This window comes from Gobius niger, assembly GCF_951799975.1.
Source record: "Gobius niger genome assembly, chromosome: 2".
NCBI classification, from domain to species: Eukaryota; Metazoa; Chordata; class Actinopteri; order Gobiiformes; family Gobiidae; genus Gobius; species Gobius niger.
Genome location: NC_136853.1, coordinates 14,888,146 through 14,897,826, shown reverse-complemented (window position 1 = coordinate 14,897,826; position 9,681 = coordinate 14,888,146).

The following is a 9,681-nucleotide window of genomic DNA, read 5'->3' as shown; positions in this document are numbered from 1 at the left end:
TTTGAATTTGAATTTGAATTTTTCATAAACCACACGTTTGAACAACATCCTTTTTTACTGATTAGTAAGTTAATAAAGTAAAACATTTTGTAAGGTCATTTCTTATTTCATTACAAATAAATAAAATATAGTAGTATGGAGATGGTGAGGTGTGAGGTGTTATAGTTTATAACCAGGACATGAAGAGTCAACTCAAAACTAAAGCTTAGCCTCATCCAGAACTAAATCACAGAGGAATTTCTCCAGCTTTTCTGTTTTTTTGTGTATGTGTATGTATTAATGTATTTGAGTTTTTTGATGTTGTGTAATTTATTTATTTTCTTCCCAGGCATATTGAGTCTGCGCATGAAATATGCTGTATAAATGAATAAACAAAAGTTTACTTATTAGTTTTATGGACAGAACTTAAAGACACAACCAGGAACCGGAGGGTGTCTGGTTTGGGAACCCCAGGATCTCAGGTGTTGTTCTGTTGGTTTCATCAAATCAGGACCTTCAGCTGCAGCCAAGTGTGAAGTGGGATGAGTATCAGCCCCTCCAAATCCGAGGCCATGGGTGGCTTCCCTTCTCCAGGTCGGTGGAGAGGCCTTACCTCAAGTGGAGGAGTTCAAGTATCTCAGGGTCGTGTTCACGAGTGAGGGACGGATGGAGCGTGAGATCGATAGACAGATCAGTGCGACATCGGTAGTGATCGTTGTGTCGGACTGTTGTGGTGAAGAGGGAGCTGATTTGCTGATTGATCTATGTTCTACCCTCACCTATGGTGATAAGATCTGGGTAATGACCGAAAGGACAAGGTCGCAGATGCAGGCGGCCGAAAGGAGTTTTCTCAGTCACCTAAGAGGAGCTTGGAATAGAGCCGCTGCTTCTTCCCATCGGGGAGAGCCATCTTAGGTGGTTCGGGGACACACGGTTCGGGATCGCTTCACAAAAGCTGGAGGAAGTGGGGAGAGATGTCTGGAAATCTCTGCTTTGCTGCTGCCTCCATGACCTGACCATGGGTTAATTATCTTACCACCAAGTGTGGACTGAATGAATTCGTTTTGGCGACTTGTCTCATGTGAAGAGTACTCCTTATACTCATACTCTATCCTTTCTTCCCTAGTTATGAACTATATCTCAAGATATTTTAACTTGACCACTCAAAGCATGCCTCCTCTAAAACCCCAGACCTCAGACTTGCCGATGCCAATCCTTGGTGCCGTGTACAAAGTTCAAGGGCCAGATCTTGTGACTGGCACAGTCCGTGCGTAACTCTAAACGCAACGTGGTGCACGTGCGATCTTGCATGTGGCGCAGGTTTTGCGCTAAAGGCTGTGCTGCTAGGGAGAGGGCGTTGTTTAAGAAAAAGAGGCCGACTGAGGCGTGGTTCATTATAAGCAGCACTCGCGCTGCTCTTCTATGGCAACCTTCACATTATGTTCCTCTTTACATCGCGCTGCCTTGTCTTCTTCTACGTCAAATTGAAAACAAAAGCGAAATTGCCTTGAAAAGTCTGTTTGAGCGTAGGTTATGCACAGCCTACTTTGATACAGTAGATCAACAGACACACCCCTAACACCAAACACACCCCTACCACCAAAACAACAACAGTTTTCCACAAATAAACCACTCATGCCTCAAGTGCCACAACACCAGGTCTGATCTGAGTTTTAAGGAGACATTTCCATCGTGTGTCAGTCTTTACCTCCTGATGATGCTCCTTGTGGAGCCACAGCTCAGTCCAAAAGAAAGAAGCGCATTTTACAGGGCGCAGAGCAACGTGTTTTTTTTCCAATTCAGCCGCTCCAAGAATCCTGCAGCTGTAGCGCAAATGTTCCAATACGCTACAGTTTTCTTGCAACTGCTGCATAACTCTGACCCCTCTGCAGCCGATATGACAGTTTCTGATCAATTAAATCCTGTACATTTCGTAACTTTGCGCATTCGAACGGTGTCCAACATGAGGCTGCTGCCTCTCTGTCCCGCTCGCTCAGCTTGGATCTGCAGCGAGCGGCTGCAGCAGCGAAGGAACACTTTTATTTCTTTAATCTTTATTAAACATTGCACGCTGCATCATGCATGTTATGCGTTTACAAGAGAACCCTCCCCTCGCTGAGCCACCTCTGCAGGGCTCAGCATCACCTCGGGCTGACAATAGTTATATCGAGCTCAGTCAAATGCAACTAGAAAACTGTCTCTTGGGAGCTCAGCAGGCACCACCTCTGAAAGCTCGTGTTGCCTCTTGTGCACATTTTATCTCAATACCAGCATCTTTTATGTTAATGGAAGAAACCAAAGCATCCAAAGAAAATCTGTCCACACAGACAGAGGATGTAAACTCCACACAAAAACACCTACATTGAGCTTCATACTGAGAGGCAAGACAACGCTAAGCACTAAGACTAACCACTGAGGGCATGCAATCTCTCCTGCGCATTCAATAATTTTTGGGCGAGATCTTCCACCTGGCGCAAGGACAGCGCTGCTTCAAACAAGACAAGACCCATATTATTTTCCTAGCTTCCTAGCTTCCTAGGTTGGAAGAAAACATAACATTGCTATTGGCCACAGGTCGCCATTGTCAACTGTTGCAGGAAAAGCTTGGTTCTTGCATAACCAACTGTCTAACCAACTACAGTTTGTGTCTCTGGGAGACAGCTCTCCCAGATCTCCCTCAGCTGCAGGAGTTATGCATCACACAGAACTGTGGCTGTGTTTAAGCTGTAGCTAAACTTACAATTTCCACAACTTCTTGGACATAAAGGTATTCCCTTCAGCCTTTTCTATCAGCAAATGGTTTTTTGTACAAGGGGATTCAAGAGTGACTGAATGTCTAGCTGTCACCTCACAGCAAAACGTTCCTGGGTTGGATATCCCAAGCCATGGGGACCTTTCTGCATAGAGTTTGCATGTTCTTCTTTTTGTTTCATGTCCCTTGAGTCAATTTTCTCTGTTTCATATATTTATTGGTATGCATACAACAACAAAAAAGTCAAAGCACTTGGATAACACTAACAAACATATTTGTATACAAATTTTTCACTTTTTTATATGTACAAAAACCAAACTAAAACAAACACAAAACAAAAAAAGGAATTAAGAGAATAAATAAATAATAATAATAAAAAATACAAATAAAAAATAAATAAAAAAAAATTAAAAAAAAGGGAAAAATAATATTAAAAAGTAAAATAAAATTAACCCACAAATAATTCCAATATAAATATAAACAATATATATTTAAGGTGCAACAAAAGTAAATACAATTGGTATGTAATTGCGAAAATAATAATTAAAAAAATTAAAGCGTATTCATTCATCATAATTTAATGAACTTACTATATATTGCGTTGGTATAACACTTTACCTTAAAACAAATAAATAAAAAATAAAAAATAAAATAATAGTAATAATACAATAAAATAAATAAAATAAACTAGAGTGTGTTGGAATTGGGCTTAGTTAGCCTGGAAAAATTGCATAAATGGTTGCCATTTATTGTGAAATTTTGCGAGATTACCTTGTTTGGAGTATCTTATTTTTTCCAATTTTAGAAAGGACATGATCTCAGTGATCCAAAGTGTGTTGGACGGGGCATTTGTTGCTTTCCAATTAAGGAGAAGATGGCGTCTCACTATCAAGGAAGTGAAAGCCAGGACCTCTAGCTGCACTAATGAAAAACGGGTGTAGTCTTGAGGAGTACCAAAAACAGCTAAATGAGGGGATATATCAATGGTCTTGAGGAGAACTTTAGACATGGTGTCAAAATAAGTTTGCCAGATATTCACTAGAGTTGGGCAGAAGAAAAACATATGTGCAAGATTGCAGGGTGAACCAGAACATCTGTCACAGACATCAATTATATTTGGAAAAATTTGTGATAGCCGGGTTTTTGAATAATGACATCTGAACACTACTTTAAATTGTATTAAGGTCAAGCGGGCGCAAATGGAGGTTTTGTGAATACGGCCCAAAACCGAGTCCCACCAATCAACATTAAAGGTTAGGCCCAACTCTTTCTCCCAGGCCTCCTTTATACCAATGGTTAAATGATCATCATAAGACTGGATAGTACCATAGACTTTTGAAATTAAAGATTTTTGTGAAAGATTCAATCGTAAAAGATCATCCCATGTCTGATCAGGGGGGAGTTGTGGGAAATTAGGAAATAAAACTTTTACACAGCTCCTAATTTGAAAGTACCTAAAAAGATGTGATGGTGGGAGATTGAACTCGCTAGCTAGCTCTGTAAAAGAACAAAAAACACCCTCTTTATAAAAATCCTTAAAACATTTCAGCCCCTTGTCATGCCATACAGTGAAAGTAGAGTCAGTTAATGCAGGTTTGAACGCTTGATTCCTCAACAATGGGCTTGATGAGGTGGGAATGAGAAATTTAAACTGCTTCCTAAATTGAAACCATATCTTTAATGTGGAAATGACCACTGGGTTACTAGTAAAGCCAGAGGGGTTGACTAAAGCTGCGCCAGCTAGTATCGCCAGTAAAGAGGACGAGGGACATGATTGTATTTCCAACTGACACCAAGGTATGTTGACCAATTTTAGCCAAAATATAGTTCTTGTTATGTTCGTAGCCCAATAATAAAATTTCAAATTTGGTAGAGAGAGGCCACCATCAAATTTGCAATTCTGAAGAACTTTTAGCCTAACTCTAGGTCTCTTACCATTCCACAGAAATTGAGTTATAATTGAGTCCATGCTTTTGAAAAAACCTTTAGATAAAAAAATAGGTAGGCACTGGAACAGAAACAAGAATTTGGGGAGGACATTCATTTTAACCACATTAATTCTACCAATCAGAGAGAGGGGGAGGGAACTCCATCTTTGGAAATCAGCTTTAATCTCAGTCAATAGGGGAGAGAAGTTCACAGAATAAAGAGATTTGTAGGACCTGGCCACATGAACCCCCAGATACTTAAATCCTGTAGGACTCAGTTTGAAAGGAATATCAGATTGAGAGAGCTGCATTGCTAGGGCATTAACCGGATAACATTCACTCTTCGAGACATTGATCTTATATCCCGAAAACAAACCGAATCTGCGAAAGAAAGAAAGAATAATGGGGCATGCCATTACAGGATTTGTGACATATAGTAACAAATCGTCAGCGTACAAAGAAAGTTTGAATTCGACACAAGAACGCATAATGCCATTAAAAATGGGGAAAGACCTCAGATAAATGGACAAAGGTTCTATCGCGAGAGCAAAAAGGAGGGGAGATAGAGGGCAGCCCTGCCTACAGCCACGATTTAAGGGAAAATAACTAGATTGAACGTTATTAGTTGTAACACTGACACAAGGTGATGTATAGAGAAGGTGCATCCATGATATAAAAACATTCCCAAATCCAAATTTCGTCATAACTGAAAACAGGTAACTCCATTCAACTCTGTCGAACGCCTTTTCTGCATCAACAGAGATTACAACCTCTGGAGTGGCTGCGGCTCCTTTCGAGTAGATAACATTTAATAATGTACGGACATTATAAAAAAGCTGCCGTCCCTTTATAAAGCCCGTCTGTTCCTGCGAAATAATTTTTGGAAGCACCCTCTCTAGACGACGTGCCAAAGCTTTAGCGAGAATCTTGGTATCGACATTCATTAAAGAGATAGGTCTATAAGAAGTACACAGTTCGGGATCCTTTTCCTTTTTCAGAAGAACGCTAATAGAGGCTTGTCTCAAAGTAAACGGAAGAGAACCATTCGACAGAGATTCGACATAAACGGCATGCAACAGAGGAATGAGTTGATTGTGAAATGCCTTAAAAAATTCGACCGGGAACCCATCTGGCCCAGGAGCCTTATTGTTTTGCATATTTTGTAGAGCCAATGTAAGTTCTTGGGTAGTCAAAGAGGAATCCAAATGATTAATTACATCTGTGCTCATATCTGGAAAGTCTAGGTCTTGCAAAAACACATCCATATCAGTGGAGTCCGATGGAGATTCAGAAGTATACAAAGATTTATAAAAAGATGAAAATACCGAATTGATAAGGGCAGGGTCCTCCACCAACCCTCCCAGCTCATCTCTAACGCGAGGTATTAAACGTGAGGCTGCTTGACGACGCAATTGGTGAGCTAGTAATCTTCCAGATTTATCACCATATTCATAATATTTGGACCGAGAATGTAGAAGTAGCCGCTCTGCTTCACTAGTTGTGATCAGGTCCAACTCTGTTTTCAATACCACACGCCTCCTTAACAAATCTGGAGACGGGGAGGTAGCAAGCTGCTGGTCCACAGATTCCAGATCGGACGATAATTTTTGAATAGTTGAAATTCTTAATTTCTTCGCATGAGCAGAATAGGAAATAATCTGACCCCGTAAATAGGCCTTTAAAGATTCCCACAGGAGCCCATATGTAATGGGTTCCGATTCAGATTGGTTTAGAGATACAAAATCCTCAATTGTACTTATAATAAATTTGTGAAATTTGTCATCAGACAAAAGAGATGTGTTAAATCTCCAGTGGGTTGGGTAACGAGGTTCAGATGAGATCTGAATGTCCAAGGTTAAAGGCGAGTGGTCCGAAATAATAATAGGATGATAACAAGTGTCTGTCACTTTGGGCATCAGTCTAGCATCAATAAAAAAATAATCAATACGGGAGAATGTATAGTGTACATGTGAATAAAAGGAGTATTGTCTGCCATTCGGATTACGAACTCTCCAGGGGTCAATGTAGCCATTGTTGGACATAAAACTACAAAGAGTTTTAGCCATTTGTGACTGATTCAAACTAGCTCTTGAACGGTCTAGCTGAGAATTAACTACACAATTCATGTCCCCACCAAATATAAAAAACACATCATTTAATGATGGCAAATTCTTAAACAAATTATTTAAAAAACTAGGGTTATCAAAATTTGGTGCATATACATTGACAAGTAGAACTGGAACCTGGTGTATAGTCCCTAAAATAATCAAATACCTGCCGTCCCTATCCGAAATAATTTTAGTCTGTGTGAATGGAACTGATTTACTAATCAAAATGGCAACCCCTCTGGCCTTAGAATTGAAGTTAGAGTGAAATACCTCCGAAACCCAGGGACACCTCAACCGTGTCTGGTCGTTATTTCGCATGTGGGTCTCCTGCAAAAAAACTACATCAGGCTTTAAACGTTTCAAATGAGAGAACACCTTTGAGCGTTTGACAGCACTCCCCAAACCCTTGATATTCCAACTAGCAAATCTCACATTTGAAGCTTTAATACTGGCCATGTTCAGTTTATATCAAAACAGAAACTGCAACCACATTTTGATTTCCAACACCCAAAAAAAATAAAAGAAATAAAAGAAAAGAAAGGAAAAAAAAGAAAAGAAAAAAGGGTAAAAGTAGTAAAAAAAAAAACACACAAAAACAGCCACCCCCACCCCCCGCACCTACCACTACCCCATCCCCAAACGATAGGATACCGGTGCAGACTCCACTGGGAGTCGATAACAGAACAACTAAGCTCCATGTATTAGACCTGACAGTCGTCTTAATACTTCTTCATACTCAACAGGAGCTCCTGCACAACAAAAATACATTGTATAACTTAAATCACAGGGTGTACTTCCAACAAAAACAGTGCAACTTGTGTGAACCTGAGAAAGATATTTGCTTGTCCAAATAATAAAATATTTGTGCCACCACAACTTATGGCTTTAAATCAAATTTACATTAATGCGTCATCCATAATACAACGTTAAAAGTCATTTTGTAGGTAGGTGGCACTTAAAATCAGCATTATCTATTTAAGAGTTTTGACATAAACAGCAGCCTCTCCAGGGGATGTGAAATCCTTTGAAACCCCGCCGCTCGTTGTGATCCGGAGGAGAGCAGGGTGTATCAGACCATACCGTATACCTGGAATGTCCCTGAGTTGTCGCCTGACATCGTTGAAGGCCGTGCGTGCTTTCGCCGTCCGGGCTGTATAGTCCGGAAATATGGAGATTGTAGAATCCCCAATCTTGATCCGTTGCTGAACTCTGGCACGTTGTAGGATGTCTGCACAGTCTGCATAATAATGTAAACGTGCTATTATGGGACGTGGTCGTTCTCCGGGTCTGGGCCTGGGGTTCGAAGATCGATGAGCACGGTCAATAAGAGGTGCTTTATCCAAGTTAAGCGCTTCCTTAAGCAGAGCTGAGGTAGATGCCGCGGTAATCGCGTCTTTTTGCTCAGGTAGTCCGATTATCCGGATGTTATTGCGGCGAGACCTACTTTCTAGATCGTCACATTTGTTTTCAAGAGCAACAACTTTAGTAGAAAGGCTCTCCACTTTACTCTTGAGGTACACCACATCGTCCGTGTAGGTTGACAGCGATTCCTCCATCTCAGTCACAGTCCCCCTGAGCTCACCCACGTCAGACTTTGTAGCGGCTAGGCTAGCCGTCAGCTCCGTCTTCACACTCTGCAATTCTGACTTTATTTGGGATAGGTTTTCGGTCATGGCCATCTGTAGTTCAGACTTGAAAATGCCTACCATCTCTTCTCGGAGAGCGGCCAGAAGTTCGGCTTTAAAGTCCGCAGACGACATACTCGATGCGAAGGCGGCGCTAGCGGTGTCAACGCCAGCTTCGTCACGTTGGGTCGGGGATGTAGGCCCTGGAGTAGGCCGCACTCTCGATGTCGTCTGGTTGTCCGTATTTCTAAGCTTTGGAGGCATTTTGGCACTTAAAGCAATGAAGAAAGGTCTATAAAATCAAAACCTGTACACACTACGTCGGTAAAAAACACCCTGATAGTCTTTGTAAGAAGTTTCAGCAGGAGCTCCCGGAGGCACGTCTTTACGCCATTGGTCACTAACAGGAACTCCTTGAGTCAATTTTCTGTAGAATCCAGTTCTAGTACGGTAGAACACCTTGGTACTTCTAACCTAGCTTTTGGCTCAAAATCTAGCAATAGTTAACCCCCTTTTGTCTTTGTCCCGAGGGCCATTCGACTGCACAACTCTCTGGAAGCAAAAGACAATGGTGTCTGCAATGTTATATTGCTAGAAACTTTATTTATTTGCCAATTACCAATGTAGAATTATGTGGTTTCAGTAGTGAATGAGTGAAAGTGATTGAGTGAGTGCATAAACAGTGTATAGGCTACATAATATGTTTTTTTTTATATAATACAGAATAACTGTAATTTTCATAAATGTAATTTAAAGTTGCATTGGCCTGTCCTGGACAGAAAGTCTCACCAGCTGTTCCAACCTTAGAATGGCAGATATAGGCTTATTTCAATGGGAGAGGCTCATGTGAGGTGAACATTCTTTTACTTTGTGGCTCACAGTGAGGCCTTAAGTTGAGAAAGTACTGACATTTTATACATTTCCTGAATCCTCAGAGTCTAGAGAGTTTCCCAGTATCAAACATTTGTCTTAGTGATGTTCTTTGAAGAAACAGCGTTAAACATAGTAAAACTGTTTTTATGAAAATGGTGAAAAAATGTCCTCAGGTTTGAGTTTGAGGAGCTATGGTTACCATGGTAATAGTCACAGAGTAGTACATTTGGGCTCAAATGAAACATGAAAACGTCTTCTTTACAATGATACCAAATACATGGTGTAAATCAGTATCTAATGGGCTGGAAATGGCCTCAACCAAAATATGGACCAGTGTCAAAAGCGACTTTTTTGACATGGCGTTGGTTCACTTCAACAGCTGAAAACTATGATAAAGCTGTGACTCTGAAAAGGCT